The sequence below is a fragment of the Xyrauchen texanus genome, chromosome 26, assembly GCF_025860055.1.
Source record: "Xyrauchen texanus isolate HMW12.3.18 chromosome 26, RBS_HiC_50CHRs, whole genome shotgun sequence".
NCBI lineage: Eukaryota > Metazoa > Chordata > Actinopteri > Cypriniformes > Catostomidae > Xyrauchen > Xyrauchen texanus.
Genome location: NC_068301.1, coordinates 42,496,685 through 42,507,553, shown reverse-complemented (window position 1 = coordinate 42,507,553; position 10,869 = coordinate 42,496,685). Strand labels below are relative to the sequence as shown.

Below are 10,869 nucleotides of genomic sequence, written 5' to 3'. Positions count from 1 at the left end.
TGACACAGGTATGCAGAAAAAGGTATTGTGGACGAATCCTGTGAAATTGAATGAATAGAGAGGAGGCACTTACTTTTCAAAAAGAGAAATAAATAAAAATAGACAATGTCTGAGAGGAAAGGGCCTATTGTCTCTTTTTTAGAGCTGCAGTACAAGACATATTTTAATGATGGGAGAGCAGCATAAGGATGCGTGCAGTGCGCTTTCTTTAAATGGCCTGCTGTTAGCTGCAGCTGTTGCTTATGGCCATACCACCCTGTGCAGGCCCGAACTCGTCTGATCCCGGAAGCCAAACAGGGCTGGGCCTGGTTAGTACTTGCATGGGAGACTTCCTGGAAATACCAGGTGCTTTAAGCTTTTGCTTCTCCTTGTTTGTTTTAACTCATACACTCTCCCTAGCTCAACTGGGATTTATTTATTATCCTTGGAAATTGGTTGTTTGATTGATTTTCTTTCATTTAGCTTTCTCTGTGGCAAAGGACAGCCTGCTCATTTATCTTGCCTCCTACAGAAAGTAGTAGAGTGTTTGTTTTTTTTGCTCTTTCTTGACTGCAACATACAGAGTAGGAAAGAACAAACAAAGTGCAGTGCTTCCAAAATGTGGTGGACACATCCCAAAGAAAGCGTCCTGAGGTCATTTTTTAAGTAGAGAAGACTTTTCTTTGGCCACTGGCTTATTATTACGTGTTAAGCATATAATTGTGCAGCTGAGTATGCCCTCTTTTAGCAAACCATATGGATGCTATGACACAGGTATGCAGATGAAGGTATTGTGGACGACTCCTGTGAAATTGAATGAATAGAGAGGAGGCACTTACCTTTTCAAAAAGAGAAATAAATAAAAATAGACAATGTCTGAGAGGAAAGGGCCTGTTGTCTCTTTTTTAGAGCTGCAGTACAAGACATATTTTAATGATGGGAGAGCAGCATAAGGATGCGTGCAGTGCGCTTTCTTTAAATGGCCTGCTGGTAGCTGCAGCTGTTGCTTACGGCCATACCACCCTGTGCAGGCCCGAACTCGTCTGATCTCGGACGCCAAACAGGGCTAGGGCTGGGCCTGGTTAGCACTTGGATGGGAGACTTCCTGGGAATACCAGGTGCTGTAAGCTTTTGCTTCTACTTGTTTGTTTTAACTCATACACTCCCTCATGGCTCAACTGGGATTTATTTATTATCCTTGGAAATTGGTTGTATGATTGATTTACTTTCATTTAGCTTTCTCTTTGGCAAAGGACAACCTGCTCATTTATCTTGCCTCCTACAGAAAGCAATAGAGGGTTTGTTTTTTTGCTCTTTCTTAACTGCAACATACAGAGTAGGAAAGAACAAACAAAGTGCAGTGCTTCCAAAATGTGGTGGACACATCCAAAAGAAAGCGTCCTGAGGTCATTTTTTAAGTAGAGAAGACTTTTCTTTGGTCACTGGCTTATTATTACGTGTTAAGCATATAATTGTGCAGCTGAGTATGCCCTCTTTTAGCAAACCACATGGATGCTATGACACAGGTATGCAGAAAAAGGTATTGTGGACGACTTCTGTGAAATTGAATGAATAGAGAGGAGGCACTTACCTTTTCAAAAAGAGAAATAAATATAAATAGACAATGTCTGAGAGGAAAGGGCCTGTTGTCTCTTATTTAGAGCTGCAGTACAAGACATAATTTAATGATGGGAGAGCAGCATAAGGATGCGTGCAGTGCACTTTCTTTAAATGGCCTGCTGGTAGCTGCAGCTGTTGCTTATGGCCATACCACCCTGTGCAGGCCCGAACTCGTCTGATCCCGGAAGCCAAACAGGGCTGGACCTGGTTAGTACTTGCATGGGAGACTTTCTGGAAATACCAGGTGCTGTAAGCTTTTGCTTCTCCTTGTTTGTTTTAACTCATACACTCCCCCCTGGCTCAACTGGGATTTATTTATTATCCTTGGAAATTGGTTGTTTGATTGATTTTCTTTCATTTAGCTTTCTCTGTGGCAAAGGACAGCCTGCTCATTTATCTTGCCTCCTACAGAAAGCAGTAGAGGGTTTGTTTTTTTTGCTCTTTCTTGACTGCAACATACAGAGTAGGAAAGAACAAAGTGCAGTGCTTCCAAAATGTGGTGGACACATCCGAAAGAAAGCGTCCTGAGGTCATTTTTTAAGTAGAGAAGAGTTTTCTTTGGCCACTGGCTTATTATTACGTGTTAAGCATATAACTGTACAGCTGAGTAGGCCCTCTTTTAGCAAACCACATGGATGCTATGACACAGGTATGCAGAAAAAGGTATTGTGGACGACTCCTGTGAAATTGAATGAATAGAGAGGAGGCACTTACCTTTTCAAAAAGAGAAATAAATAAAAATAGACAATGTCTGAGAGGAAAGGGCCTGTTGTCTCTTTTTTAGAGCTGCAGTACAAGACATATTTTAATGATGGGAGAGCAGCGTAAGGATGTGTGCAGTGCGCTTGCTTTAAATGGCCTGCTGGTAGCCACAGCTTTCGCTTACGGCCATACCACCCTGTGCATGCTCATAGTGGTACAGTCCAGGAAGTAACAAAACAACAGGAGAGTGTTTTTTTGGAGAATTTCTTTATATAATACTGCTTTTGTACAGATTTTTTCTTTCTTGAATAGTTACTTTTCTTTTCAGTTGCTTTTCCCCCAACAGCTTTGCTGTTAGGGGGACCATTGTGAGATTTATATTACGGATGGATAGCATGGCTAATGAATAAGAAGATTGAACAAACAACGATGAGACAGGCAATGGACACAAACAATGAAGGAGAGGAGAGAAGTAAAGACAAAGTTTGGCAAACCGTGAATGACAAAAGAAAGAGAAATGACAACGAGAAAGGACATGGAACAAGAAAAGATACAGGAAGTGAACAACAAGAGAGTGGGAAGAACTGCAGAGAAGTGAGTGAAAACCAGAGAGTGAAATACTGCAAAGAGCTAACAGTGGAGGTGGAGGTGGAAGGAACTGAGAATATTTCCATGATGGAGTTATTGAAGGGAGCGAAGGAGCAATGTGGAGAAGTGATGGGATGCAGAGTGAGAAGCGAAAGGATTTATGAACTCACAATGAAAGACAAAGATGCAAAGAGCAAACTAATGGATGGGGTGAGAATAAAAGGAGCGATGGTGCATGCCAAGGACATTATTAACAACGAGATGGTGGTGTCTTTCATCAATCTACCGGTGTATCTAGAAGACGAAAAGATATTCAATAAATTGGAGGAGTGGGGAGTAAAACCACTTTCAACAATCAAACGGCAGGTATGGCCTGGAACAGAGACAGCAGATGGAACAAGATTTCTTAAGGTACGCTTCACTGAGCAAGTTCGTTCACTTCCATATTCAACAAAGTTTGAGACATTGAGGGGCACAGAATATTTTCGAGTCATTCATAATAGACAAGTGCGTGTCTGTAGACTCTGTATTAAATCAGGCCACATATTCAGAGAGTGCCCTGAGTTTAAATGCTTCAGATGTAATAAGGAGGGACACTATGCAAGAGAGTGTGATGATCGAAGGGGAGAAGAGAGAGTGGAGGAAAGTGCACAAGAAGATAATGGTGAGAAGAGAGAAAATGAGTCGATGGAGGAGCAGAACAAAGAGATTGGCGATGACGTGGAGAGTGAGATGAAGAGTGAAGGTGAAGCTAGCGAAGGTGGAGATAAAATGGAATGGAGACATAGGGCTGAAAGTATGAGCGAGAATGACAATGATGAAGAGGAAATGGAGCAGACCGGAGAAAGCGAGGAGGAAGAAGAAGCTGACAAGAAGGAGAGAGATGGAGTGGCGGAAAAGAAAGAAATAGTTCAAGACCCGAGAACAAGCAGAGGAGGAGTAAGGAGGGAGGAGAAGAGAGGAGTGGTTTTGAGAAAAGTGAAGATGACAACCAAGAGAATGAGTGCTAAGAGAAAGGTGGAGAAGGACAGAGAAAGAGCTGAACAGATTAAAGAACAGCAATCTGGTATGTGATGTTTGTTTTAGTTGAATGTTTTTGAACACTTTTCTTTGTTTGTTTGCTCTCATGGCCACTGTAACTTCAATTAATGTGAATGGTTTAAGAGAAAGAAAGAAGATGAAGTAGTGCTTGTTTACTTTTCGAAGCAATATTATTTGTTTACAAGAAACTAATTGGGATGAGGATAAGGTGAGAGAGGTGAGAGAGGAGTGGAAGGGAGACATATATTATAATAATGGGGCAAGGAATGCAAGGGGGTAGCAATAATGATTAAAAAGATAGTGTAGAAGATATAAAAGAGGTGTACAAGGATCAGATAGGGAGAATAATAGTAATTGAGTTCAAATATAAGAAGATAGAATTTAGATTAATCAATATATATGTCCCAAACATAGAAATAGAAAGGAGAGAAATTATAGAGGTGTTAAAAGTGTTAATTGAGGGGAGTTGTATTGTAGTAGGAGACTTCAATATCAAATGTAGTAGGCTTGATGTAGGGAAGGGGGTACAATTTAGATGGGAGAAATCGAGGATGATGTTGATGGAGGTGATGAGAGATAAAGGACTGATAGATGTGTGGAGGTATGAGAACCCAGAGAAGAGAGAATTCACTAGGAGACAGATGAGGAATGGAATTTTAAAACAGAGTAGAATAGATTTAGTGTTAGTGCAGGGGAAATAATTAGATATATAGATGGAATAAGACACCAGGAAAATAGTTTAAGTGATCATGATAGGGTTAGGTTTAAAATTAAAGTAGGGAGTGAGGAGGTAGGTGGAGGAATATGGATTATGAATGCAGAGTATATTGAGGAGGAAGAATATGAGCAACAGATTAGGGACATTTTAGATAAGGAAAACGAGAGGATAGAGGAATATAAGGAGAGAGATATGATAGAGGATAGTATAGGGGAAAGATGGGAGGAGATATAGAAAAAAGTAAAACTAGTTAGTATTAGGCATAGCAAGAAAAGACGAGAAAAGATGAGAAAGGAAGAGAGGTTATTGAGAGAAAAGTTGAAGGCAGAGTTGAGCAGAGCTGAAGATGAGGAGGGATACAGTATGGAAAAATATGTTGAGGTGAAGATGGAATTAGAGAAGTATGAGAGAGAGAAATGTAAAGGAGCAATCCTGGGGGTTTTGTAATATTTGTTTGATAGTCTCCAGGCTGGTTTGGCACTCAGGAGTCCAATCCCACTTAACTCCTTTCTTTTTCAGGTTGTTTAATGGAGCTGTGATATCGGCAAAATGGGGAATGAACTTGTGGTACCACCCGGCTAATCCCAAGAAGCGTTGGAGGGCTTTAATGTCTTTGGGAGGAGGATATTCAGCTACCGCTCTGGTCTTTTCAGGATCGACCTCCACTCCTTTCTCTGAGACTATATGTCCAAGAAACTTCAGCTGCTTCTTAAAGAAGTGACACTTCTTCATGTTCAGAGTAAGTGATGCTTGGTTTAGTCGTTGCAGGATGGTGTTCAGATGTTGTACATGTTCTGATAAAGACCTTGAGTAGATTATGATGTCATCAATGTACACGAAACAAAACTTCCCTCTCAACTCTGCTAGGACCTTCTCCATCAGCCTCTGGACGGTGGCAGCAGCATTCCGTAATCCATAAGGCATGGAGCGGAACGGGAATAGACCTTGGGAGGTGATGAAGGCTGTTTTGGCTTTACTACCTTCCTCCATTTCAACCTGCCAGTACCCTGCCTGCAAATCCAATGTGCTGAACCAGGAGGCGCCTTCCATGGATTCTAAGATGTCGTGGATTATAGGCATTGGATAAGCATCAGGTATGGTCTTACTATTAAGCCTCCTATAGTCCACACAGAACCTGTAGGAACCATCAGGTTTGGGGACCAGGACAACAGGTGATGACCACGGAGAGAAAGAAGGCTCGATGATATGGTCTCGTAGCATTTGTTCTGCCTGCTCATCGATAATCTTCTTCTTGAAGGGTGAGACCCTATAAGCTCTGGATCTCAAGGGCATTTCGTCAGAAAGTATAATTTTGTGTTGTTCCACAGATGTTTTTCCCAGGACTTGAGAGGTGGTATGAGGCCAATTTTCCATCAGCTTTTTTAATTCTTCCTGATTGTCAGAGTCCCAGCTGGGAACAATTTGTGTGGGTAAGTCATATGTGGCTGAATTCCAGGTTGGAGGTAAGGCATAATAGAGACTCACTGCAGCGGTCGTGCCTATGTTTTCACCCATCAGACGTGAAGAGAATACAGGATTTAGAAGTGCAGTTAGAAATGAATGATATATATACCCTTTGCCTATTTTCAGTCCATATCTCCATTGTCCAACATCCACTATGGCTTCAGCGGTTCTTAGGAAGTCCAGACCAGCTATAAGGGGAAAGGCCAGGTGAGCATCCTTCATAATATAGGTGTCCAACCTGCATATCCTGTCATGCCACTCATAACAGACTGTTTTCCTGTTGATCGCCTGGTGCATTTTTCCATCAGCCATAATGAACCGTTGAAGAGGGGCTGAAGGGTCAGGTTTCGCTTCACCTCCTAACTGTCTCCACAGGCTTTCCTGCATAAGGGTGTATGAGCTCCCTGTATCCAGCACCGCCTTCACCTCTTGTCCTTTTATTGTTATTGGCACTACTAGAAGGGATGTCATTGGGTGGAGTTGAGCAATGGATACTCCTGCTAGATTTTTAGAGGTATGGCGTTCAGGTGGTCTTTTATTTGTTGTTTCTTTGCTGTTCAATTTTCCCACTTTCTACCAGTAATCTTTTGCTCCCATCCAGTCCTTCTCCACCATAGATCCCACCTTCACCAGCTGTTCCACTGATTTCACCGTCCCTCTCAGACAGCCCGCAACCCTTGGGTTGATGTTATTGAGAATACTGACTCACCATTTCCTCTTCTGTGATGGCCGGCTTCCATTTGAGGCAGAGGGCTCGGTAATCATAGGCTGAAATCTCTCAAACGCTGATTGGGTTGCTGCACCAGTGATCTCAACTTGTCTTCCACTTCCGTGAGGTAATCCTCTGGGAGAAATGCAGACATAAAAGCATTTTTGAAAGACTGCCAATCATTGATCTTGTTTTTTTCAGCCTTCCACCAACTCTGAGCGGGTCCTTTGAGCACGGTACTCAGGGTGTCAACGAGCTCCACACTAGGCAGGGGTCTAATGGCCAGATAATTTTCGACCTGTTCGATGAAATGGAGTACGTCGGATGTCTCGCTAGACTCCCCAAAGGAAGGAAATTCCAAACGGATAGGGGGTTTCCCACAGAAAGATGACATACTGGGCATACATGAAGGGTGAGCCAGGTTAGATACTTGTGCTCCAGCAGTGATGTCATAGGTAGCATTGCCTCTGTTAACAGGGGGGACTTTAAGTCTTGTTGCTGGTACGGGAGTTTTCAAGGCATTAACTGTAGATGGGGAAGAGGCAGGGTAAAAAGTCTGTACTTGAGATCGAGATGGGGTACTGGTGAATCTTATTTTTTTCATTTGATTTTCCCATCTTGCATCTCTCCGCAGGAAACAATCAACCACCGCTCTCTCCAACTTCTCTATAGACCTCTGGAAGTGAACTTCTAAGTCTGCTAAGCCAGCATCCACTGCCTCCCGGAAACTAGTTTCCCTATTAAGGGAACTATCTACAGACTGTTGTAATTCCTGTTCATTATGTTGTATTTTTGCATTAAGAGCCAATAAATCCACCTTGAGTTTATCAATCTCCATTTGCATTGTCTGTACAACATTTATATTCAGTACTTCTCTTTCATCATCATCATCATCATCATCAGAATTATACACTGAACTCAAAACAGATGCTATTTCATCTGTCGGGTTACGTCTGGTAACAAACGGTCCCGCAGTGAAATCAGCATCCTCAGTTTCCTCAGAGCTACACCTTAACTCATTTACTTCATTCTCAATTTCATCAGTATTTACATTCATTATTCCACCATTTGCTTGTGTCATGTCTTCCATATCTATGAACACAAAAAACACTATCAACAAATAGAAACAGCACGTAGTTCCCTGTACGGGCCACCACTATGTAACACTCCCCAAAATCTTAAAGTGGAGTTTACACTATTTTGGGATCAACCGTACCGTTTCTAAAGATAGGTATAGGAGTAGAGAAAATAAATATATCAACACTGATGAAAAATCAATAAACCCAAGTGTATTAACAAACCAATAATATTTACAACAATAACAATCAAGGTGTGGTGTATATACATGTAAAAGTGAAGTCCAGAGGGCACAGAGTTATATACAGTGTTCAGATCAGCCTCACCTGGAAGTTTGATAGTCCGTGAGCACGACCAAGTGATGAAGTGATGAAGTGATGACTGACCAATGTCCTCTGATAAAAAGTAATCCTGGCTGCGAGCCAAACGAATAACCTCCAGGAGGAACGGCGTCTCAGCGCTCCCAGTACAGTCACCAGCGTAATCCAATTTGTGAATGAACGGGTTTGTAGATGTGCGTACTCGCAAATGAGCCCGAAAACCGGCATAGCGGTTCCTTAAATAGAAAGTGAAAGTATTTCCTGTTTACGTGGCAGGAAAACACGTAACACAAAACCACGCGAAGATCTCGCGTGAACAGAGATGGGGATAAACACACAACAGCTGAGGGAATAACAGGAATACAGGGGAAAGCAATATAACTAATAGGCATAAATGACAAACATAATTAGTTTTATGTCAAGAACCTTATATATAAAACATCCCCTTATGTGGCCACGCTACAAGCTTTCTCTGTGGCAAAGAACAGCCTGCTCATTTATCTTGCCTCCTACAGAAAGCAGTAGAGGGTTTGTTTTTTTTGCTCTTTCTTGACTGCAACATACAGAGTAGGAAAGAACAAACAAAGTGCAGTGCTTCCAAAATGTGGTGGACACATCCAAAAGAAAGCGTCCTGAGGTCATTTTTGAAGTAGAGAAGAGTTTTCTTTGGCCACTGGCTTATTATTACGTGTTAAGCATTTAATTGTGCAGCTGAGTATGCCCTCTTTTAGCAAACCACATGGATGCTATGGCACAGGTATGCAGAAAAAGGTATTGTGGACGAATCCTGTGAAATTGAATGAATAGAGAGGAGGCACTTACCTTTTCAAAAAGAGAAATAAATAAAAATAGACAATGTCTGAGAGGAAAGGGCCTATTGTCTCTTTTTTAGAGCTGCAGTACAAGACATATTTTAATGATGGGAGAGCAGCATAAGGATGCGTGCAGTGCGCTTTCTTTAAATATCCTGCTGTTAGCTGCAGCTGTTGCTTATGGCCATACCACCCTGTGCAGGCCCGAACTCGTCTGATCCCGGAAGCCAAACAGGGCTGGGCCTGGTTAGTACTTGCATGGGAGACTTCCTGGAAATACCAGGTGCTTTAAGCTTTTGCTTCTCCTTGTTTGTTTTAACTCATACACTCTCCCTAGCTCAACTGGGATTTATTTATTATCCTTGGAAATTGGTTGTTTGATTGATTTTCTTTCATTTAGCTTTCTCTGTGGCAAAGGACAGCCTGCTCATTTATCTTGCCTCCTACAGAAAGTAGTAGAGTGTTTGTTTTTTTTGCTCTTTCTTGACTGCAACATACAGAGTAGGAAAGAACAAACAAAGTGCAGTGCTTCCAAAATGTGGTGGACACATCCGAAAGAAAGCGTCCTGAGGTCATTTTTTAAGTAGAGAAGACTTTTCTTTGGCCACTGGCTTATTATTACGTGTTAAGCATATAATTGTGCAGCTGAGTATGCCCTCTTTTAGCAAACCATATGGATGCTATGACACAGGTATGCAGATGAAGGTATTGTGGATGACTCCTGTGAAATTGAATGAATAGAGAGGAGGCACTTACCTTTTCAAAAAGAGAAATAAATAAAAATAGACAATGTCTGAGAGGAAAGGGCCTGTTGTCTCTTATTTAGAGCTGCAGTACAAGACATAATTTAATGATGGGAGAGCAGCATAAGGATGCGTGCAGTGCGCTTTCTTTAAATGGCCTGCTGGTAGCTGCAGCTGTTGCTTATGGCCATACCACCCTGTGCAGGCCCGAACTCGTCTGATCCCGGAAGCCAAACAGGGCTGGACCTGGTTAGTACTTGCATGGGAGACTTTCTGGAAATACCAGGTGCTGTAAGCTTTTGCTTCTCCTTGTTTGTTTTAACTCATACACTCCCCTGGCTCAACTGGGATTTATTTATTATCCTTGGAAATTGGTTGTTTGATTTATTTTCTTTCATTTAGCTTTCTCTGTGGCAAAGGACAGCCTGCTCATTTATCTTGCCTCCTACAGAAAGCAGTAGAGGGTTTGTTTTTTTTGCTCTTTCTTGACTGCAACATACAGAGTAGGAAAGAACAAAGTGCAGTGCTTCCAAAATGTGGTGGACACATCCGAAAGAAAGCTTCCTGAGGTCATTTTTTAAGTAGAGAAGAGTTTTCTTTGGCCACTGGCTTATTATTACGTGTTAAGCATATAATTGTACAGCTGAGTAGGCCCTCTTTTAGCAAACCACATGGATGCTATGACACAGGTATGCAGAAAAAGGTATTGTGGACGACTCCTGTGAAATTGAATGAATAGAGAGGAGGCACTTACTTTTTCAAAAAGAGAAATAAATAAAAATAGACAATGTCTGAGAGGAAAGGGCCTGTTGTCTCTTTTTTAGAGCTGCAGTACAAGACATATTTTAATGATGGGAGAGCAGCGTAAGGATGTGTGCAGTGCGCTTGCTTTAAATGGCCTGCTGGTAGCCACAGCTTTAAGCTACGGCCATACCACCCTGTGCATGCTCATAGTGGTACAGTCCAGGAAGTAACAAAACAACAGGAGAGTGTTTTTTGGAGAATTTCTTTATATAATACTGCTTTTGTACAGATTTTTTCTTTCTTGAATAGTTACTTTTCTTTTCAGTTGCTTTTCCCCAACAGCTTTGCTGTT

The 10,869-nt window shown here is 41.8% G+C and overlaps 5 pseudogenes; all 5 read left to right on the top strand.

The window, feature by feature from the left end:
• The first annotated feature begins 238 nt into the window (after positions 1–238).
• On the top strand, positions 239–357 carry LOC127620502 (uncharacterized; annotated as a pseudogene).
• A 627-nt stretch (positions 358–984) lies between these two features.
• LOC127620511 (uncharacterized) lies at positions 985–1,109 on the top strand (annotated as a pseudogene).
• A 627-nt stretch (positions 1,110–1,736) lies between these two features.
• On the top strand, positions 1,737–1,855 carry LOC127620505 (uncharacterized; annotated as a pseudogene).
• Positions 1,856–9,206: 7,351 nt separating this feature from the next.
• On the top strand, positions 9,207–9,325 carry LOC127620501 (uncharacterized; annotated as a pseudogene).
• Positions 9,326–9,952: 627 nt separating this feature from the next.
• On the top strand, positions 9,953–10,071 carry LOC127620504 (uncharacterized; annotated as a pseudogene).
• The last annotated feature ends 798 nt before the right edge of the window (positions 10,072–10,869 follow it).